This window comes from Bombus vancouverensis, chromosome 1 (genome assembly GCF_051014615.1).
Source record: "Bombus vancouverensis nearcticus chromosome 1, iyBomVanc1_principal, whole genome shotgun sequence".
Lineage (NCBI taxonomy): Eukaryota > Metazoa > Arthropoda > Insecta > Hymenoptera > Apidae > Bombus > Bombus vancouverensis.
In genome coordinates, this window is record NC_134911.1 from 19,393,526 (window position 1) to 19,418,345 (window position 24,820).

Sequence of the window (24,820 nt, forward strand, 5' to 3'; positions counted from 1 at the left end):
TCTAGTTTTACGATAGTGTGGATATGTTCGAAACGAACGAGGGGAGCTTTTAATTGGAGGTCCAGCTGGTGCTGCCTCCTTTATCGTGCTACGAGATAGACGTTACAAAAGTTAGAACGACCGTTGATGCAATCAGCGTGAACTTCCTGGATAATTTGAATATAAAGAAAAGTTTTTTTTTTTACGAATTTAATTTCTCGACTCTTTCTATATGTACTTATTACTTATTTATCACTTATTTTATGGATTATTCAAATTTTTTTATTCGATAAAAGTATACTCAAATTTTTCTTGCATCGAATACATTTTTAAGGAAATTAGGTTAGGAATTAGGTTAGGATAAGGAGGTTAGGATAAGGTTAGGATAAAAAATTGAATAGTATTCCAGAATTTGAACGTACAATTAAATCTGAGCTATTTATTGCAGAAGCAAAAATCGATCTTTGTTGTGCAGTTGATGTAATTGCTTGTGCTAGTTACAAAGTCAATTTTACGGTATTCAATGCGTATGAGTATTTCTTAATTATGAAATTGTTATTACATACTTAACATTTATGGATGCTATTACACTTATATTATTCTTAAACTCATAAAAAATGGGTTCAGAAATTCTTGCTTTTTATTTCGTAAGATGTTACATTTTTCGTGTCATAATAATATTCGGTAAAAATAAGATCTGTAATAGAGATATTTGATAAGATCATTAATAGAATCCTTCTAATTAAATAGCTCAACATTCTCTGTATTTGACATTTACAAACCTTTTAAATTTATAAATGTAATAATAATGAAAAATCACATGTCTAAGTAACCCATTCAGATGTAACATTTTATCTTTATTTCAGTTAATCGATTATCTATTATCTTTTAAATTATTCCATATATCCGAATACATTTTCTCAAATTAATTCGTACATCGGTCTTCTTCACCCCATCTACTCACCCCTATACACGAAATATTTTAACGTAATCGAATATAATAACGATATGATATTATGTTTCATCCCTGTAATTCAGTAAGATTCAGTATATCCACACCATTTAACATTTTTCCAAGCAAAGTTTTTACATCACTCTCATCCGCTCTTATACAATAATAATAAAAAGTCACATTTTTAACTAATTTAGTAAAATCTAACATACCTAAATCATCTAAGTAGCAAACTTGTCAAATTATTTCCAATACGCGAATACACCGTGTTGAACTTTTCCAATATATTAAATATCGAATATAACTATCCTCATCCGTACTCACAAAATACTTTAACGTTACTTTCTGCGCGTCAATTACATCAATTGACCGCTCGTGCACCACTAGCGTTGCGACAATACCGTTGATGATATGGTAATTGTTCCTTCTATCGTTTTCACTGATAAATAAACCTACATTCGTTGGATTTAGATTTCTCAAAAATTTGTTCAAAAGATACCAAATTCACCGTAGAGGTTCAAAATGAAATGATACTTCTTCCATATTTTCCCTTATTGCGCAACATCCTAGTTTCAACTTCGTCGCCCTATCTCAAACTTTATTAGAACTTTTACAATTTCAACAGAAACCTGGTACGGCCACTGGTGTGGCTTTCGTGGGTCGTTCTTAAACCGCGTTCGCGAGCCATCTTCCGTTTCCCCTCCCTTGGCGAAGCGTGCGTTGGCCGAATCTCGCAGAAACGATTCGTAGCAGTTTCCAAATCGCGCGCGGTCCCGCGTATCGCGAAAGAGGGACGCACCTGCATGCTGCTCGGCGCGCAGCTGCGACCTTCGACGCCCTTGTGCCGGCGGTCGTGCTACGCGACGCCCGTCCTCGTCATTTTTACGCCGGACGCACGCACGGCCACGCGCGCGGTTCGATCGTCCGCTCTGCTTGCTTCCCGTTAAGACGCAGATCCCGGCCGTTCTCCGCGTTTCTCCACCGTCACGTTCTCCCGTAACGCGAGACAAACAGTGTGCTTTCACCCCCGTGAACGCTGCTACTTCCGCCGAAGCATACCGCTGCTGTCAGCCGTGTCCTCGCGAGTGCATTTCGCTAAACGGCCCTCTGGAAGGGGCACCAGTGAAAGGATCGCCTGGCGGAAAGTCGGTGAGTGCCGCGCGAACCAGCACGCGTTCGCTTCCACGCTTCTTCCTGTTCACTCACCCTCCGCGACATCGTGTACCTGCGCAATAGGTTTAAAGGGCCTCATAGGGAACGCTTCAGGAAATTATCTGGATTTTTTTTGTATGATTTAATAAACGATTTATAGAAAGTGATAGAGCATTAGTGAATTGACACAAGTGACGACGTTGCTGGTTATAGAGTTTTGTTATACAAGTTTTTTGCGATTATTGCAGCACAGTGCTGTTGAATAGAAATTGTAAGAAATCGTCAAACTCGTATGGAAATTTAGCGAATGATAATGTCAGCGAACTGACAAGTGATACGTTGCTACGTATGTTACACGATATTCTCTAAATCTGTAGAATACAAATTGTAGCTGATTCTCGACATTGTATAGTAACGTAAGAAATGAATAGCATTTTAACGAACTGATAAGTGACGCGTTGTTGGTTATGGAGCTTTATTACGCGGTATTTTATAAGTACAGCGATACGATTTTTACCATACAAATTGTAGAAAATCGACAACTTTGTACAGCAAGTTATTAAACGATAATGTTAATAAATTGACAAATATCGTGTTATTGTTTGTAGACTTTTGTCGCACGAGTAATTCGTATAATTTTTACTATTTCAAACGAGATAATTAACTGGATCGTAAGTTTGTAAAATTTACTTGTTGAGCTTGACTTGGTTTAGTAACAAGCTCGCAACTATTGTGCAAAAATATTAAGCACATGCGATTTGTAAAGTTTTTTTGTATAATATTAGTTTAATTAGGTGAATCAATTGTTTTTATTGCGTTAGAGAGGAATTCGTCGAGATGAAGCGGCGATAGTGACAAAGCAGGTGTTAATGTTTATGACATTGGTAACAGTTATATTTGCAATGTTGTTCAACATTTTAACTTTCAGTTATATTTTTGAATAAATTAAAAGTTATACGTTGTTATAGTTGTTAATATGAAATAAGCGAAAAGTCCGACTGTTTTACATCTATGTCTTACAATTGAATATGTATGCTCTATATTTGTATCTCCGTGATAACATACAATCGACGATTTTGTTTTCTCTTAACCGATGGTGTTAACTGTTTCTGTTTTGATTACTGCTAGGGTACTTGATAGAAGTAGGTGTCAGATTGTTTTCAAAGGGAAGCCTAACTGTAACGAAGATATACATGTATATACTTGTTTTGATGATTGTGCTTAATTTTGTCAAGGGGAATGTCAAGTGTCTGTGTTGATTGACATTGAAGCAGATAAGCAATCCTTCGTTTGCATTATACGAAGCAACTGTTAGGGCGTATAAAATTGTCTAATTTATTCTTCGATTATTTAAAAATGAAGTATCCAACATCTTATTTATAATGTTGTCTCTATGACTCGTAATACAAATATACCAACAATACAAATTGATCATCCATGATTGTTACGCGATATTTTTACATATTTAATAAATAATATTTTTACAAATTCTACGTGAATTTATATCTTAGTACAAATCTCGTTCTTCTATCTAATAGACGATTCTAAAAATATTATCGATCTATTTAAATATTTGTCTTCGTCCCACATGTGTCTCAAATATATGTCACGTCGTGTTTTTACAGGAGAACAATTATAAATAGTACTGTGAGAAGCACGCTCGTGATCAAATCTATGTATAAATTCGTGTGTATTATTATTTCGATATTACGCAATAATCATCCTCGTGGCTCATCGTCGGTGATTACCTTTGAATTTTAATATCATCGATGCCATATGTGCGGAAACATCGAACAAAATTTAATTACTGGATAAATATATACTTTTAAAGGGGATGAATCACGAATTGTTCATGTTTATCGCGAATATCGTAAATTACCCACATCTTTCCCCCTATCTGATCACCTTTGTATTCCAGTTCAAATTATTCTCCACATAATTATATTATTAATAATATATTTCTTGTAAAGAGTTGCATAAGAATGGACGAGTTTCAGTCGGTAGTCGGACAGACAACTTTCGATAACTTGTCTAATCGCTCGCCATTTGCGCTCAGATTTGCTGTCCTTTCCATCGTAAAAACTACTCGCTATTAAACTCCCTATTAAAATTCTCCTTAATATACGAGCGAAAAGTAAAAGTAATTGTCAGTTAATGTTAATTAGAAACAGAAATTTTCAAAAACTTTGAAACCAACAAATCTTTGAAACCTCAAACAAATATTTGTCACTATTATAAACGTTTACGTTTGATGAGTAACAAAATGAATAACTTTGTAGTACCACGTGATCTGTGGATCATTTTCGTGTTTTGAATTATTTATCGAATATTAGGTCATCTCATAAGCAATGCTACCGTTCGTTTTTATGCAACGAGGAATTTCTATTTTCACGATGTAATTCTATCTCTTGTAATCCTTTATTTTTATAATACTTTAATGTAGTAGCAAATTCCATTATTCTAAACTCGAATTTCGAGAAAACCGCATTCCTTGCAAGATGACCCGATATTTTTCGATGAAACTTAAATATCATATTTTTCACAGATGGATATTTCGTTTCTTACATGCGAGTAATTGAGAATCGGTTTAAGGCACAGATACACGCATGCCTGTGCTTCTGATCCACTTTCCAATGCAGTTGAAAGAAATCTAATAGATTGCTGCAGATTCGTATCGTGTTACGCACTCTTACAAGTGTGAACGCACGTATTGCGTTTCGATACAGGAGCTTTCTCAGATATCGAACAAATTAATGCAACTGATAGCAGGAAATGTTACGTAGCGTTCTTGTTCCGCCACGATTCGAGCCTCTTATCATCCACGATAAGATCTATGCAACATTGATCGTCTTGACGTCAATTCACAAATACAACGAATTAAAGTGAATTAGAATATTCGACATTTTCAGTCGTTTCAATTGATCGATGTATTTATATATATGTAATTGAATCAATTTGAAGCCTGTATTTCGCAGCATTCGCTGGATTTTCATTAAGAACAGCTTCCAGTTATTTATTTCGTTTCTTTACTCGTGACAGATTTGATTTATTTATTTGTACATTTTCCTTTCGTAAATTTAATTAAGATCATTACAATCGCTGTTTTATTTTTAGTCGTATAATTTAATTAATTAATTTTCTTTGTCTCACGATGATTAATTCAATTTTCAATATTAATTCACGTATTTGTCTCAAATATTCGCTTCCGCGTATAAAATATTATATTGCTTTCAAATATTTCAATTTCCATTATTTTTCCAAATTTACACGTTCAATCGCACTTTCTCAATTTTCAGAATAAAATATTTCGTAATAATTCGATATTTCACGAACTCTCGACGTTATATCCCCCAGTGAAAGGTCAGTGAAAAAAAACCGAATGAAATTTCTACAGCGAAAGATAGAGAAATTTTTTACGAAATCTCAAGAAATTTAACAGCGGCAAACATACGTGGGTTAACGTAATGAAAATCCAGAGAAGTACTTTTAGATAGCCGGCGATCGATTTGTTTGCGATCCAAGCGGAAACGCGGAGAATCAATCAATGCGTTCGCAGTCCAAGAATCCTCCCTCTACCAACTCGCCACTAACGCGTGTTCGTTCGTTATTCTTTGATGATGGTGCGGCACGTACTTGCTGCGTGTCAGTTTCTCGCATGTACATGCACTCCGATTGTTTAAATAACAGAAGATAGCATTGTTACCGCTATTCTCGGCTGTTCCGATTAACCATCGGGATTTTCCTAACTTACGAGATTGCCCCGCCTGTTGCAGATGTTCATGCGTGCTGTTGGTAGATCGATTATTGATAGAAATATGTATACTGTCTTTTTGGTTTTCTGTTTATTCCGCGATACGTTTATTTGATATGCATAGCAGCAGTATCATAGAACGTTGTTGTGGAATACTTATCGTATCCTACACGCGCTAGAAGTTATATTAGTTAATCTTAATACACGTTTTTGTGTCATTTTTTATGAGCGATCACATTCGCTTGAAATAGATGTGTGGAAATCATGGCAAGTTGCGTGATTTTTATTTGTTGATAGTTCTAGTTATCGAGTTTAGTGTTATGTATCATATTACATATGAAATATTTATGACACGTGCACATAATTTCAGTGTCGTATGCAAATGCATATGCAATTTCGCCAATGGTCCTCTGTCCTAGTGAAATTTCTTTTCAATAGGAATGTATTGAGCAGATTTACTAGTTTGGAAATTATCTTGTTTTCCTTTTCTAAAGGACGTGGATAGATTTTAAAATACAATTTTTTTACGCACGTTTGTAATATTTACAGTGGCGAGTATTATAGGAAGCTAGAAGGTAGTTTCGATAAAGTCACGATAAAGGGCAATTTTTATGTTAAAAATTATTTACAGTTTCGAATTTTCTGAAATTTATTTTCTATTATAAATCAGTGAATTATGTGGTTTGTATAAATTTAAGAGATTGAAAGTAAACTAATTAAATAATCGTAACAAAGTGATTGTGTAATACGTAAAATAATTTTGAGTAATTATTGATATATACTAAACGTATTAGTCTTAGTCTAAGTAATTTTAAAATATCTGTTATACCATTAATGTCCTTTATTTGTTCTTTATTTCGCACAGTAAATACAAATATTTGATGCTCTCAGTGGAAAAGTCATTGTTCTCTATTAGAAATATTTACAGTTAGTCAGGTTTATCCTAAAGTCTCAAGGTTCCCTTACAAATACGTGAACCCCACGTGAACCTCGCGTGAACCTCGCGTGAACCTCACTCGATAATCAGGAATTAACGAAGTTTTCTAGAGAATAACAGACTGGCTTCATGTTAAGACCCGTATAAGGTTCCTCGCGCGTGTTTTACAGAATGTTCGAAAAAGTGTAATTGATGTTCAGCCGCGAATGAGCGGCTAATTTACTTCAACGTCGGTGTGCATAATCTGACCATTCATTAAGTCTCTAACGAGAACCTCATAATAAAAGGGTTAACTTGATGAAGTTACGAACTTTCTCAAATACCGATTAAGCGTGAAAATGTTTCTTTTCACACTTATTTAAACGATCACTTGCTTTTCTCATTTAAGAATTTAAATTATGAAATAGAATTTTTCTAAACTTAAAATGAATTTAATAATAAGTTGCGCATCGTGTATAATCCTACAGTGAATATTAATAATAATTGCTCGGTGTAATTAATTAAATCCAAAAATGTAATGTAATAGGAAGAAAATTTACGAGCACGTTCGCATCTTCACATCGATTGAACATAAAATTACAAACATATATCAGTAATATTGGTTTCAACAGTAGTAATAGTATTAATGGCATCATTAGTGTCGTATAGCTTTAAGATTATTATGGTGGTCTTATCAATTATGGTATCGATCGAAGGAAAATTATGACGGTATATTATCTGGTATTGGGTTTAACAGCTTCGGTGTTATTCATCTACATATAATAAGGATATAAATATACTGCAATATATTTTATTTTACCTGGTATATTATCTGGTATTGGGTTTAACAGCTTCGGTGTTATTCACCTACATATAATAAAAATATAAATATACTGCAATATATTTTATTTTACATATATCGATACATATACTATACCGAATTAAAATGAATATCGCAATAATTGTATTCTGCTAATAATATGCTTCAAACGTGATAAGGGAAAATCTGTTATTCGTTTCGATTGACAATATTCTGTGGAACATTCTGGACATTATTGATTTTCGTTGATAGAAAGTGGAGTCTTTTGTCTTGCTATCTGTGTATATATTTTTATCGACTCACTGGCGAATCTAATTGCCTTCATACACGTGACTAACAAAACTTTCTTACGTAATCTCGATTTGAAACAACAAATTTTCTTGCAATGCTTATCAATTGTAAATGTGTTTACTTCATTATCATTGATCGACGTAATTATCAGACAGTTGAAAAATTTTGCGCGAAATGCAACAACAAATTTATTGAAAAATGAATACAGATAGGGGACACGATAGCGTTAGCAACAATAATAATGATAATTTCTATTTGAGAACATGTACCGACATCATGCTGTCGTCTTTAATCGTAATGGTTACCAATTTGCAAATGTTACATTAAATAACATGAAATCGTTCGTTTGAGCGATTCTTTGGTTGCAATATCTATGTACATATAACGAAACGATAAAAGAGTTGTGCGTGTACGTTGAATGAGAAAAAAAATAAAACGACCATTTAGGAACAGCTCATAGGCTCTGGAGTCCAAGAAACTAATTTTTGGAATTTTTGTCTGTTTGTACTCGCATCGCGTAAAAACTACTGAACGAATTTTGATGCCATTTTCTCTATTGTATAGTTTAGTGTCTGGGATATGTTTCATCTCGATTTGTTCCGTAAAAGCTGAGAAATAGCTTGGTATCTGAGTTGAACACGCTCCCATGTTTGGTCAAGCAATGGTCATTGTTTACGCCGTGTTTGTTCTAAAATCGAGTCTTTTCATAATTTAATATCTTTTGCCACAGAGAATAACCTAACTGTCAGTATAAAAAATATGTAAATAGTTTATTCATAAAAATTTATTTGTTTAAAAGTGGTTCTCTATATTAAATAGTCCAGGCGAACGAAATCATGGGCAAAAGATAGTTTTATATATAATATATAATCAAATTGCGGTATAATTTAGCATAAATTAAGGGTGAAACTATTAACAAACTAAATTATTTCGCGTGATTATCGCATGGTCGCATCGGAACTATATACACAATGTACAAAAATTGTAATTAATATGCGTATATTTATGCATTCATGGGAAACACGAATATATAAAAATACATAAAATATTCACAGTATAGTAGTCTATATAATATTTAACGAATGAATATCATCTCCTGTTACACTCCATTCCTTTGATTGTATCGAAAAGAAGCATAAATTTGCATAAGTCTGCGCAGTGTAATTACGATCAATGTACTGAGAAGCACACTATATGATCGCTAAAAAAAATTTAATCGAAAATTACCCATAATTTAAAGTACAAAGTTATTAAATACGAGTAATGGGAAAAAAGATAATTAAATACTCATCTGTAGAAACTTACGATAATTGGAATCTGAGGGAGCGTTTCTCAACCAGCCAATTATCTCCGCGTAACAATCTTATTAAATCACACTACCGTCCCTCCAATAAAATATACACCTATGACTCTTGCACTTTTGCAATTTTACGTCGTCAATTTGCAAAATAGAAAAATCCGCTGCCGTACCTACAAATGACACAGTAGGTGTGACACGTATACGGATGACCGGTTGCAATTTATTTTCGCCAACAGGTATCCAATTTCTTGGCAGGTCTCCGTCCGAAGGCCAAGAGTTTAGCCGACATATAGCAGCAACGCGGTGTATCGCAATCAAGAATAAAATTTGCCCGTATCTCGCTAGTCTGGCCGGCCACGACCTACGACCAGGTGTATAAGGGTCGCCGGTGGAATCCCTCATAGGCGTCTAGGTTGTCGACGCGGTAAAAAGGAGCGAGCATAGTCTTTGATGTTAGCGACCGAGTCGCCGAGGTTGGGCTCCATTTCGACCTTTGATCCCCTCCTGCGTGAGTTCACGCTCGTGTTCGCGGGGCTAAGCTTGGCGGAGGTGGCGCGAACGACGACCTCGATTCGACGTCACGTAGTTTCGATTGATCGTGTCAGCCTTTCGTCGACCTTTAAATCGTGATTCGTCACGTGGACGCGTCAGGTAGACCCTTGTGGAAGCAGGACGCAATTTGTCGGGTTCCCAGTCGCGGTTTTACTTCACGCGAATCAGAAAACAGGCCGACCGAGTCCTGTCGATTGCTTTGACCTTCAAAGACGGAGAGAGAACTGCATGACGGGAAGCGTCGAATCGTCGCAATCGATTTCATACCACTGTTATTCGTAAGATCGTCGGAGACCTTCCTTCTTCCTTCTCGTTGGTAATGGGTGTCTTCCAAGTTGTCACGCGGAGATTCAGGTTAGCGAGAGGGGTATTTACGGATCATCAAGTTTGTAAAACGGCCGGCGATTTTCAAGTCGTAAGTGCTACGCGAGAAAGCGTAGCTGAAGTAAGTAAGAAATTACAGTCCTTGGTCACTGGATTAGAACTGAAAACTTTCAGTATTCTTTGCGGTTCTTTTCTTAGTAAGCTCGAGGAGCGTGAGCGAATTCTATTAAATCGTTACGGTATACGTTATACACGTACGTTAACGAAAGTATTTGGACACTTAGGAAAATTGATGTAGGTACACGTAATATTATGTGTATTATACGAAACATTTTGAAATTTCACTGGCATTTGAAAGCAGTCTAAAAATATATATAAATTTCAAGATATTTTGTGGAAGGTAACTCATATAACGCACACGTAACAATACACATGATATATTTGCAAAAGGTTTCTATAAGTGTTCGAATACTTTCACGAGCTACTGTACATGTGTACGGTATGTGTTCTTTCTCGTTTGCTTTTATTACATTACAGTGTTTAATTATATTCCCTCCATTATGCACCGCATAATATTTTTTTGAATTCTTTATATCCTCGTTTTTTTGATAAGAATCCCGAATTTTTGTCTTCCAATCGGCTAATGTAGCGATCGAGAATGCATACGAAGATGATTGGACCAGATTCCGAACATTCCCAATGGCATTCACATCGAGTGAATTGTCTGACATGATATAGTATTATATGTATTTATATGCATAGTAATAAATCAAACAAATGAAATAATATATCATATATGGTCGTCTACGCATATAGCGATAGTTCAGACAATCAAGGACAATTTTCAGTTGATGTGTTGTAGTATGTATTTCTATAATGTATTGTAGTTAGAAAAGAGAATTTTCTGAGGAATCTCTTTGAATAAATCTTGCTCCGTTAGTAGATAGTTTTGTCGTTTGGAAGTATTTTGACATTTCCGTCAGGAATTTATTCAGCTGAGAGTTATAAGAGAGCATCAGAATGGATTGTGCTGAATGCATAAGGCGTATATGTATAGTTAGTTGATTAATAGCAGTCATATGTTTGGAAGTTTTCATCATCTGTCGTCAGTCTGTTGACGAACTTTGGAGATACGTACGAGATTGATGGAAGCTCGTTAATTATTTTATATGTTAATCTTGATGCAAATGATGAAGCACCGATGAGAATGTTATATCATTTTGAATGGTCGATATGGATTTTCATTCCTGTCTTTCACGAGCAAATACGTATTACTCTCTTTCTTATTCGTACAATTACAGACTTGTGCAGTGAGTATCAATCAAAATTTAACGAATGATTTGTGTTCAATAAAAATTGTACTTACCATAAATGATAACGTCAATCGATTTTTCCTGTAATCATATAATATATTAAAGGAATAATTTATCAAAATTTGCAACAATCAAATCCTTTGGTTGAACTTTGATTCACATTTTTAGAAATGTTTCTAAATAAAGAATTTTCCATCGAATCGTTTACTAAAATTTATAACAGACAACCTATTCAAACTTGTATCGATTGTGAAATCGTTAGAAATATTTTCAAATATTTTATCAAATATTTTCAAACGTTAGTATAGTCGATTCTGTAAATGCGAGAATTAAATGAATTCTCTTGTTTATCTCTCGTAATGCAGTTCGCCAAGTATACATCGCCTTTCCGTCGATTATTTCTGTTATTCTGTTTCATTCGATGGGTGTGATTACGTCAGCGAAAGTCACCTTGAACCAGAGGGTTGCGTTCGATCCAACTGCTCTGGGTGGATTTTAGTTCCTGAAAGTCACCACGAGGCGTAAGCTCCTCCCACGATTCTCCATGTGGTAGTTTCACTCGGTTTCCTGTGTACGATTTGGAAAGGTCATCTTGAAGAGGTCGTTCTCCTTCGTACGGATTAGTTCTTCACCAGAAAAGTAATAGGAAAAGAACGGCTCAGGATTTAACGGCACCCAGATTTCGTTTATCGTACCTAGCTCGTATAACGTTGTGTAGCTTCTCTGATCGTAAAATTTCGTGAAATAGCGTTCCGTTGTCGATGCCTTCGTTCTTTTTATTTATTTTAAGAGAAATCTAAGCGTTCCTTAATTTTGTGGTTACAAGCATTTTTTTATGTTATCCGAGAGTAAACTGGATTTTGTGTTTATGCATCGGTTAAAATTTAGGTTGTGAAAACATTTAGATAATTACCGTGGAAATAATATTTAGATAAGATTGGTGAAAATATTTGAATAATTGTGGAAATTTCTGGAGATTTTTTGACATTGTTTGACAACGTTTGTGAATATTCGTATATGGTGTCAACTGTAAAATATTAAAACCTGAATGATAATCGAAATTTAAACGGTCAAAGAACGCAGTCTTTCGATATAACAACTACCTCAAATAAATTTAGGCCTGTAACTGACCTGCAATACTAGATTTCTAGCGGCTCGTTCACGCCAGAAAATTCTTAGGAAAGACTTCGTCATTGCCAAGATGCACTAGATTTACAGAATCTACAAAAACAGATGTTTCAAAGTTGAACCTTAAATTTTGAGATCCTCTAGATTTCCAAATTTTCAAACAGATTTCTACTAAATTCTAATATCAGAAAAACTTCATCGGTACCAGCCTTATAACAGCATAGAGAAAGACTGCGGCTATTTTTACAAGACACGTACCTATACACGTACTGAATCATAGCCTGTTAATATCTCTTCTTGCTGAAAATGTTTTTATCGTATTGCGGAGAATCGTTACGTGCTTTCTAACGCTCTCTAACAAATTGATAAGCGTGTCTACTGACCTAGAGGAGTAATAGTAATTACGCAGAAAGCTTTTAATTACCGCTATACTCATTCAGAGGCAGTACTTAATTAGCCCTTGAGCAGCCGAGCAAGCGGAAAAACAAGTGCATAACGCAAAGCATAAGTAAATAGACGACACGATGCATTGACCGCGTGCCAATTTCATCCGCGCGTCGTTTTATTTTAGCCGCATTTGTCTCTACGCTAGTCTTTTTCTTTCTTCTCAATTTTTCAGTCAAGACCCTGTTGTACGATAAATTATTAATTAATGATATTGGTAAATTGTCGAGTTGGAAGATTTAGCTTATAGATATTTTTATATTTTTACATTTTGTAATTTTCTGTTAAATAGGATAATGAAATAATATATAATTTACAAAATTTACTCGTGCAACTTCATTCGTTTCATTACTAAACCTGTCGTTGTCGTGAAAGGGTATTTATTAATATTGGTAACTTGTAACACGTGACATATAAAATTCCACTGATGATGTTAGTTGAACTGTGCAAGAAGCTAGCTTGCCTTTTTTCCCTCGGTCGAACTTTTGTTTTAGGACGCGTCGATGCTCGTAGCAATGTGACGATCGACCTTTTGCCGTCTCCAGAAATAGATATCGGCGTGAAAGCCAGGCAGAGAGGTGATCAAAGACACTATGCTCCCGATCCGGCTCGGTTTTTCAGCGAGTTTCGATGAAAATCGAAGGTCAATAAGACGATTACGTTGATTAGATCGTGCACATTATAAAGTAATATGCGAGACACTCGTCTTTTTCCTTTTATTTGAAATTACGCTCGTATAGGTTATTATATAAACGTTATTCTCACGTGTGAGGGAGAAAGAGAGAGAGAGAGAGAGAGAGAGACGTTAAATTTTAATTTCTTATTGGATAAGTATTACGGCTTGTTAATGGATCATTCATAATTGTCAATTAATTACTACTTTACAATTAAAAATAAATTCATAGTTATTAAATAATTAATTGCGAATATTTATGCAAATGCCATACTCTTACGAATACAACTAAAGGAGTAGAACGTAGACGGAAGTAGTTCATCTGTTATAATTATTACGAGTACTGTAATAATTATAATTATAATAGATGTCTCATATATTTTTGCAAATGTATTTAAGCCTATTAATATTTGTTTAATGTATTTTACCATTATATATTGTGTATTGTTGATGCTATGATAGCGTTCAATGCATTTGTACAAAATTCTTAAAGTTCTCATATGTACATAAAAATGTATAGTTTATTTATTATTTAGATCATAATTCATTCATCATAGCTAGCATTATCAACAGTCATTAAATAGTTTACTGCTGACTATAGTAAAATAAATATTGTCGTAATGCTCAACTTCTGTTTTATTACTCTTACTCATTTCGTGATATACGCCAATTAAAATGATCGCAAGTGTACAAACTTTACAATGAGCCGTAAGTTTAAAAAGAAATTGTACAAATTTTATTTTTATTTTTAGAATAACTTTCCTAATATAAAATTTGCGAGGACTCTTGCAAATTTATGAAAATCTGGTACCTTGAGGTACTTTTCGTACTTTCAGTTGATGAGTAATACTCACAAACAAAGTTAAAATTTCTGATGTATTATGTACGCGTACATGTATGTTCTAAGAGTTGAAAATATACAGTACATGATTAATGCAGTGATCTATTTATAAACTTTCTAGTGTGCACGCACTTTTAGTCTTTTTTTTAGCGCGATGAATATTTAATTTTAAAACATTATAAAAATGTTACATTTTTCAGGAAAATTCAAACTTCCACTTTCAGAGATACTTATCTAATTATACTACATGATGTGAAACAAAATTAAAAAAGTATTGCAATTTTCGAAGTTGTTTAAAAATTTGCAATTTATTCCATTAGTCATAATATATAATCACAAATATAACGATATATATCGTGTATATATCATAATTTTCAGTGTAGCATTTTTTGCGTAAATGTAGATTTATGCGTGCAATAAATTTAACGGACAATGCGCATAGCTGCAATGTTATCTTAAAATTTATTTATAATTTATGATTCAGGTGCTTTACAGTAAATCGTTTATGACTGATGAGTGTATTATACTTCGTTTAACATATAATGCTTGGAAAACCATAAACTCAGCGTGTGAATGTTTTAACAATTATCGTTGTAATAGCAACCAGTTAAAAAAATATTCCTTATAGACAAATTAAGCGATTCGTTCTTTGAACAATGAATAAACATACGTATACGTAAAAGCATACTGGTTATCGTCGTATTATTACTTCCTTCATTGACAAAATTGAATTTACATATTCTTTCGCTCATAACTAGCTAAATATACCTACAAAATATTTGCCTAGAATTTTTAGAATTTATTTATCCTAATAATCTACTTAACGACGTATACGTACATAAATGAGATCAATTCATGGTAAAAATAGAATTCTAAATCAAGAAAACTATTTTCACAATGAAAGAGTGTTATTATACATTTTATTCACGAATAGAAGTAACTACAAAATACAATACAATATGTATTATAGAAATATGTGGTGCAAAAAAGCATGTAATACAATATGCAGTACAGTTCTCGATTTATTTATAAACTCGTATATATAGAATCGCATCGTATAATCATATAGAATCGTCCCATATTAAATTCTTTCTTAAATCTTAACATACGAAATTCTTGACAATTTATTTCATCCTAAAGTTTAATAAGAGTAACAGAAACCAGAACTCTTAAAATATACCATGCATTTCTCACGCGTGTTACAGAAAACTGAGGCAACAATTCACAAAGGAACAAAATCAAACAATCGATTATTCTTTTAACCATACTGTAAAAATCCAATTGTTAGCCAACGGTTGCTTTTTCACAGTAATTTATTTTCTTCGCGCCGAACCGGCCTCGAACGAAGGTTCCCTACTGTACTTGATACTTGCAGCCATGAAAAATCGTGACAAGTAGACTCAACATACAGGTTCAGGTATTTTATATCTTTCGCCATGAATCTCACCCCCATGGTCAATTATCGACGGTCGATGGTACTCGCAAGATGCCAGTAATTAATCGTTCCATCCAGTTGCGCCAATTAAGCCAAACGGCTTGGTATCTTTCACTTAAGTTTTCCTCGCGGCTCAGCGGATCGTCGACGAGTTAATTTTTTGTTATTTATGGTAGCTGGTAATCCTCATAAGTAATGCCAATTACAAGGGCGCTTTCTGTGTTTTCCCCTTGACATTCGCCTGATCAAGGGTTGAGAGTAATATCGCGTGCAAGCACGATGTTTCACTCACGCGCTTGCACACATGTGTACACATAGCATACGCGTTATACAGAGTGCAATGACTTCTGCTTACGCTCGGCCCTTTCGATGGTCACATGCGAAATTAACGTTCCACTTCACGTGTCTACTTCGTCGAAATTTTCCCATTTCGTTTCGAGTAATTTTTGGTGAAATTGTCAGTTAGTTAGTCGTTTGATGTTTGGCATCGAGGATTTTGCACGCGAACGTGACGTTTCTTTGACATGGTAAGAACTAAAGTTCGGAAGTGCTTGATTTAATTGGTGTAACAGTATTGAGTTTGCGTTGATATGATTAGGTCACGTTGTGTTGTAAGTAATTGTTTAGCGAGTTGTTATCAAAATATTATATAGATTTTGTAATGTGTGACTGTTGGGGTGCAGATATAGATTATATTTTTCTCTGTGCATTTGTCTTTATTTTTAACAATCGAGGGCGTTTTACAAATTTTCATGAAGACTTCTACATGTAAAATAATTGGCGATTTATGTAAATTCAGACTCGTGTTACTTGTGATAAGCTTTTAAATTTATTTTAGAGCTGATTTTGTTTGCTTGCACGAGGTAATACCGGAAGCGATAAATTCCAAAGAGAAATATTAAAGCAAAACTTATTCTCAGATATTCCTAACATTATTATCTACAAAATTATACGTGCTTTTCACATTTCTCGTACAAATCACTTTTTTACGTTTTCACGTCGTTTGAAATATTTTTATATCGGATCGCAATCGTCCCGACGTTAGATTAACATTCCATGCCTTTGTTAGAATAACCGTAACAATTGGTTCTCATAGAATCATCCGATATACTTTGCTTTAACTTCGAATCGTGCGAGATGATCACGTTACGTGTGTATTCAGCTATTAATCGTTCAATCGATTGTTAACGGCTTCAGTCTGCCTGTGATACTATTAGGACTACAATTAAATCACTCACGCGTCAATCAGTGGCAATGACTATACGTGATCGATGCGCACGATATTCGTGATTTTACCGCAGATTAACCATCTACGTTCTACGATCCTTTGTTATCTTTCAAGTAAGAAACAGTTGAATCTCCAACACTTATCCTCTACAGCTTTTTAAGAGCATCTTACTATAATCCTATCGTTTCTTCTTTCAATCCTATCTATGGTTCACATGTTCATATCATCAATGAACATTTGCAACATCTACCAACGTCATTACGAATCACATTTCCAAAAGTTGAATTACCTTAAATTTATAAGTTTCTCTCAATGCTATTATTCAATACCTGTTGATACAACGAATAACCGACTCTTTAAATACTTTGGTAATCTCTGACCTTAGTTTCCTGGATCCTGATCTTAGCGATTTCGTACCTTCCATGTACATCTTTAGATTCGTTTCAAATACCAATATAATCACGATAGTCACACGATACTCAAGAAATTTCACCATCTTTAGTATGACACGTAATAATGTATCGACAAATATTTTCACGCGCCACTGTATGTCACACAAGGTCAGAAAGTTTCGTCAGAAAAAGCTTCCTCTTGCTTCCGATTCGTTTGTTGCGACGTTTCGAACGTATTGTTAGAAGAAACGAAGGCGGTGAATACGGCCCTGATACACGCGTACGGAGCAAGTACATTACCGGACGTTTATTTTCACAGGAGATACAGAGGTCCCTCGAAGTCGGTGAGGTTGAAATACGATGCGTTACGCACGATAATGCGTCTTAAGAGAGCAACGAGATTTTTCTCCCTTTTCACCGCGGGACCACACCCTTAGCCAACTCGTATACCGGGTGTCCCCATGAGCGTAACAACATAATTGCAATACGATGGACGATTATCGGTGTGACATTAATAACGAGTAAAACGGGACCATTATTAATCATGCAAGTTGGACGCGACCACGGGGGAAAAATACGATTGGCCGATTGGCCATTGCACTCGATAATACGTCTCTGGACAGGATCGCTCTCGTTGCATTCTCTTTGCTTCTCTTTCTTTTTTCTTTCTTCTCTCTTTTTCTCCCTTGCGTCTCTATTTTCTCTTTTTTCGTTCTTCTTTCGCTCTCTGTAACCACTCCCTGCTCTCAATTATATCGAGCGTGTTCGTACAAGCCAAGAGGTTCTCTCTGTGTTTGTTAACGTTCTATCGCGAAGCAACGTCACGCACGGCATCGTACGACACACGCCAGACTTGTTGATTTTTCCCGCGAAAATCACCTCACATGGCTGCGTTCGACTGTTTCACGCGCGATCTTTCTCACTCTATGAAGTATCGGAAGGAAACGTGTCTGACAGTCGCGTGTATAGAATAGAATACATTGTGCCTCGTAACGCTGTTCCATAGTTTGGCTATTGTGCGCGAAATTCTGCATGTGATGTAAATAACTCTTCTTGCAGCAAGCTTGGTTTTTCTACTCGCAAGTTTTTTCTTCTGTAAAGAATTCTTCAAGTATGTATTAATATACCCTAACATGTTTAAGTGTCGTACGTGGAATCTTTCTTCTTCTGTAAATATCCTTCCTATAAAACGTGTCATTCTTGTACTCGGAATATTTTCTGTTTTTTAACATGTTCGACTGTTATACGTGCAATTCTTCTCGCTTTAGAATACTTTTCTGTCTTGCAGAGAATTATTCATGTATAATATTTGATCGTTGTACGTAAAATGTTTCGTATTCTGTAAAATATTTTTCTTATAACATGTCTCGTTGTTGTTGTTGTTAATATATCTCTCGGAATAGTTTCTATACTGCAACGTGTTCTTCCCTGTTTCGTGAGAATTTTACGAACAAATTTTCTTCCAATAACGCGAAATCCTGTCTATTCTGTAAAAAATCCTTCCTATAACATGTTTGCTTTCTATAAACAGAACTCTTTTTCTTCCACAAGAATTCTTTCCGCGTATCTTGTTTAACTGTTATATATAGAATCCTTCCTACCATATAAAGCAGAGATGCTGTACTGTAAAAAATCCTTCATGTAATGTGTTCAACCGTTGTACGTAGAATCTTTTCTGTTCTGCGAACAGCTCTGTCTACAACGTGTTCCACTATTATACACGAAACCTCCTCTACCTTATGCAAAATTTTTTCTCGCCTTCGAAGGCTGATCCTATAACAATGAGCGCCAGTGTACCCATAATTATTGCTTTATACAAAACTTTTTCTAATTTGTAAAAAATCATTCCTATCATGCACAGAATCTCTCCTACATAGCATAAAAGTTGTCCTATTCTGTACAAAACCATCTCTATACATTTGTACAATAACTATTGTTAACTATAATTGTACAATAACTATGCATTAAGCCGCTTATTTCTTCCTTGCTACTTTCCACAAAATTCCTCAAAATATCATACAACCCCATTTCGTGTAATCCTCGTACGAAAATTGTCGTGCAAAAAATGTTGTGTAAAAAATTATTTTTATAACACGTTCGAATATTATACATAGAAGAGTCCTTTATATACATTTTTTCTAGCCCTTTAAAGAATCCATTCCTATAAAGCAATTTATGCTTTCTGTTCCTCACAAAATTTTTCCCGCCAACGATCTACGCATTCGACTGTCCTTTGCTCGAAATCCTTTCTGCCCAACAAGGAATCCTTTTTCTCGTTGCGCGATTGATTGTTGCGCACAGAGTCATTTCTACCCTGCAAAGTATCTTTCCTATTACGTCGTTGACTTTGACTATCGTGCGTGGAATCTTCTCTATCGTGTAACACTGTCGTGCGAGGAATCTGTGTTAGCTTGTAACGAGAGTGAGTGATACAGATGAAACGCGACGGACCGCGCACGGCCTCGCTCGCGTCTCACCTTGAGGAATGCTTTTTTAGTGCGCCGTTTAAAGGAAGCGATTATTTTTAGCATGGCGCCCGTTGTTGCTCGTCTTCAGATGCGGTCGTAACCGGTGGTATTTCTGTGGTTGCTTTTTGCTTTCTTGCGGGCAGCTTCTGGGTGATTGGGAATGTTGACCCCTCGATCATCGCAGACGTGCGATGAAAATTGGATTAAAGAGACGGCGAAAGTGTAAATAATTGGATGATTCGAGGCACATTAAAACGATATGGAGAATATTGATCTATGTCTTCTTATCGCGTTCACCGCTGATTACCTTTTCGTTACTGATAAATAATTTTCGTCGATGTGTTTCAGTTGATTTTACCAAGCAAAACGTAGTAAGCGTGATACGCAAAGCAATTGCATTCTGATTAACGAGATCGTGGAAGTTTAAGAGATAGAAAATTTGACGAAGAAATGTGAGAAGTTTGCTTCGTGATATGAGATATGAAATTTTACCAATGTATTGTGTGTTTCTGTTTTATATAGATGGACTGAATTTTGTTAAATTATCAAAGAAATACTGTGAAATATACGTATAATATAATATCGAAGTGCTCCGAATATTTAAATCTTGTACCTTTATATGTATAATCTTGAATAAATTCATATAACCAACTTTTAGTAACATTGTCGTTATAGTAATAATAAAATTGATATGGTATATTTAATGTTTCCTCTAAACAATATATATATATATACGGAATAATTAAATCATTACACCGCAGTACGTGATGCTTTAGTTACATCAATTACGTTCAAGAATATAGTCAATGTTTAAGGTCGTATTAAATTAAGGAATGACGCATTCCGTAAATCTCAAAGCGCGAATATTAATAACCCAGATCTAAAATTGTTCCAAGCACTACGTCGATAGCGATATACACATATACCGTTTCCTTTCTATCCACTACAACAATTATCTGCAAATTTTCTCGATAAATGTGGCACTGTTTCCATAATTTATTTAGAGTCAGATGATTCATCGATTCCACGAAAAAAAAAAAAAAAGAAAAAAAGGAAAAAGAAGAATGAAAGCAGATAAAATCCAATTTGCTCTATTTCTAGTAATTTATAAGTGTTTTGTTTGTTTATCTCAAGTAGGTGATAAGACGGCTTATCAACGCGGGGCCATTGACATTTTGGTCATTCATACTAAAAATACGTAACGTTGTTCTAATTCCCGAGAGTCCATTTTCGTCGTTAGATCAATGATCGATCAATATTTCGCCGGAAACCGCGAAACGTCGCTGCCAGCCGAGATTTATTGCAGGAACACTTGTGGCTGTGAATTAATATTTATAGCTCGTAGAGCATGGTAATAATTTACGCGACTATCGACAACGGGTCTTTGTCCTAGACTGTTCATGCGTATTGAACTTTAGATACGTATATACACTCCCGTTCATAAACATTAGAGCATTTGTTAGGCCCTCTTGCGTAATTGATTTAATATTGTGTTATTAGTAAAATTGTACAAGCCATAAGTTACAAGTTATCGATACTAATAAATAGATTACGAATATCTACGGTTTCATGGGACTTTTAAAGATGCAAAAATACACAGAGTACGTAGAATATGTAAGATCATATGAAATATCCGATGCACGGTAACCAGTATGATATTTGATAGATGAGACAAATCTTTGCTTCTATTTCTTGGGAAATTGAATATTTCAAGGATTTGAAGGAATTCGAACGTACTTCGTGGAACTCATTGTTGAAAAGAATAAAAATGTCCGTGAGAAAGGACCATTGAAAAAACAATGAATATGTTGGTTAATACATCGTGTTAAATTTTTTGTATAAATATTAAATATTACATTTTTCTTGAATTTTCCTACGAACTTTACAGCCACTCTACTTGATACATTGGTATGTTATTCGTGTAATACTGTGTGATAAAGATTGATTGTAAGGCGATTATTAGAAAAAGAGAAAAGATATACAAAATATACAAAATATAGGTAGAAGAAGTAGATGGAAAAATCAAAGTGACCCCAAAAGCAATTCCCCAATTGTTTCGGACAGTGAAATAATCTGCATTTGTGATACGAACAGTCGGCGTTTTTTTTTCTTGAAATCGCTGCGACTTCGTTTCGCAGATGTGCGTTTGTACATACACATATGGACATACTCTTGCCTCTGGCCAGGAGTTGATGAAAGCGGAAGAATAAGCGATTGTCGGTGCATTTTAAGGGCCGTTCTAATTAAACGAGCCGGTTTGACGTTCGGCCCTTCGCTTCTGTAGATCGATCAGGGCTATTGGTAGTTGTTAAAGATCTTTTGTAAGTTCTCGTTTTCAATTAATGAGACGGAGCTTGAAGCCAAAAACGTAGCGAAGGAACAATAAGAATAAGAATTACGATTATTTAGACTTTAAATCGTAGAAGTTTATTTATAGGTGTTAGCTATTATTATTATTTTTATTATTTTTATTTATTATTTATTTTTAGTTATATGTATTATTATTGTCACGCTCTGAATAGTAAGCTATCGGGAGGATAATAATAGTAATATTATATTATTATTTATAATTTTTATTTGTTATTCTTATTTATTATTATCATTGTTACAAGATAATTTTACAGATTTATTCGAGCAAAGCGTTGTACGTGAAAGTTTACGCGTACGAATTTTGGATGAATTGTAATTGAATAATGTGAAAGATTGACGATGAAACTATAATATTACTTTGCAATATTATATTTTAATAATAACAAAATTTGAGAAGCCTGTGATTTGACAACACGCTAGATATTTTATACGTCTGTTTTTCTGTAGATTAGTTTAACGGAGAAACAGTAAAATTCAGTTAGTTGTTTTGAAATATCATTTATATTTAAATACATGTTTCTGCAAAATCTCCTTAAAATCTTCTAGAAATTTTACACAATTTGGCATGAGTAGTATAACTACAGTCGATGTTTAGAATCTAAAGCTTTAACTGTACAATACACCAATCTGCCAAAAATTACATAACGTTGCACTTTTTGATCTGGGGATCGTAACAGTTATAACCCAAATTAAAAGAATATACGAATTAATATCTTAGTTTAAGTAATTTTTGATCAGAAATAACAATTACAAAATGATAAAAATGTTAAAGGTAACCGGAACGTCTGAAAATTAATATCTTTCAATCATCTAGTCTTCTGACCAATTTCTTTTAAATTTAGCGATCGTTATCATTCGCCTGAACAAAAATTAACTTTTTCTCAGTGATCTTTCCGTAAAACTTTTAAAAATAATTATTATTTTCGGCCCCCTGCTTAAGTGTGATTACTTTTGAACTCGTATCGATTTTATCGATGTTTTTCAACTATCATTTTAATTTTTATCTTCCATTATCTTTCTACAATCTCGTTTCGTTCGAAAAAGAAAAAGAAGGAAAGAGAACGCAAGGAAGAACATGGAGGCGTTAAAAATTGGAAGGGACAAGATGCTTAACACGTCTCGTGTCTATTGGTCGTAAACTTGGCAACTAGTAAAATTGACGACACCGCTGCTACTTTGGTAATGACATCGTTTGAAATCTCCTCTCGACTCTAAGGACCTAGATTCTTGTTCGTTTAGCATTTCCTGGTATAAGTTGCGTTTCTTTAAAAAAAAGCTTCTTCAGTGTCACTGCCACTCTTTACCTGTCTTTAACATCATCTATCCACTTTACCAGTGGAAAGTCCAGTAATTCCTGATTCTATGATTCTCTTGATTCTAATGGAATTGGTTACAATGCTAATCAGACACGAGAATCCTCTTTGGAGAAATCAGAAACAGTATTAGCAATCACGACGTTTATCTCCCTTGTTATGCTCGTCCATGGATTTTTCTTAGACGAGTTTCTCTTTAGAAACTTTGTTGCTTGAATATCTTTGTAGCGCAAGTTTTAGTTTTAACTGAGAAAATGTCTTTCATTAACTTTTCACAAGTTTACGGTAGAGTAGATTCTTGACCCATTAAAGCCCAAACAATGCGCGTGTATGTGCGCGCGTGTGATGCATTCTAACGTTACAAGTACATCAATTTCTTTAAATTTCATAAAATTATGAAATAAAGAAAAAGATGTTAAGCGAACGCTTTGTCTTTCATCGTCACGATGTTAAGGATACAAAAATAGATTTCAAATGAAACGTGTTGCATTAACGGAAACGTCGGCTGTCAATGGACGAAAAAATTTTCCAACGATGGAAAAACACAATTCGGTCGAAAATGAGGCAAAGGGTGCAGCAGGATTAAACTACGCCCATAAAGGATCGTGGCATCGATGACACGTATTATAAGCACCAAGAGATAAATAACAGGACACGTAGTGGCAGGATTTTGTTGTCTGGGGCCAGTCTGTGCACGATATTTGCTTGTACTGTCTCTCTACGTTTCGCTGGCATGAATTATCTTTATTGCTCTTCTCGTTCTCCTTGCTCACCGGGCACCCACGACACGCACTGTTCATGTGACGATCAGAGTACGACGATATGCCCAAGTCTTACGGCGCAACGTTGATATCGTTTCTCCCTCTACTCAGCGTTACTTCCTTTTTCCTTCGAGTTTTCGAACTGTGTTAAGGATTCCAGTTTCATAGCTTTCCAAGTTGTAGAGACACTTGTATAATTTATTGTTTATCGAGCAGCTAGACACAAATTTTCGTCCGATATTTCCTGTACTAAGTTTAGGACAACGTAGTTTGAGGGGAAAAATTTGTTGCTTGACCCTTGTAGCATGGAATTTCCTTTTCAGCTTGTGAACAAATTTGTTTCTTCATTAATCGTCGATAATCGAAACGCATTTTTTGAAGAGGTTGCTTGAAGTAGATGTAATATATCGAAGTTTG

At 34.8% G+C, this 24,820-nt stretch overlaps 1 protein-coding gene across 3 annotated transcripts in view; it reads left to right on the forward strand.

Annotated features, from left to right (window-relative positions):
• The first annotated feature begins 1,953 nt into the window (after window positions 1-1,953).
• Window positions 1,954-24,820, forward strand: part of Gbs-76A (Glycogen binding subunit 76A) — a 153,717-nt gene continuing 130,850 nt past the window's right edge. Inside the window, exon 1 of one of the 3 annotated variants that reach the window (XM_033338725.2) lies at window positions 1,954-2,080. The gene's annotated coding sequence lies outside the window, so the exon portion shown is untranslated. The remainder of the gene's footprint in view (window positions 2,081-24,820) is intronic. The other 2 variants (XR_013059380.1, XR_013059379.1) reach the window with 2 other exon arrangements.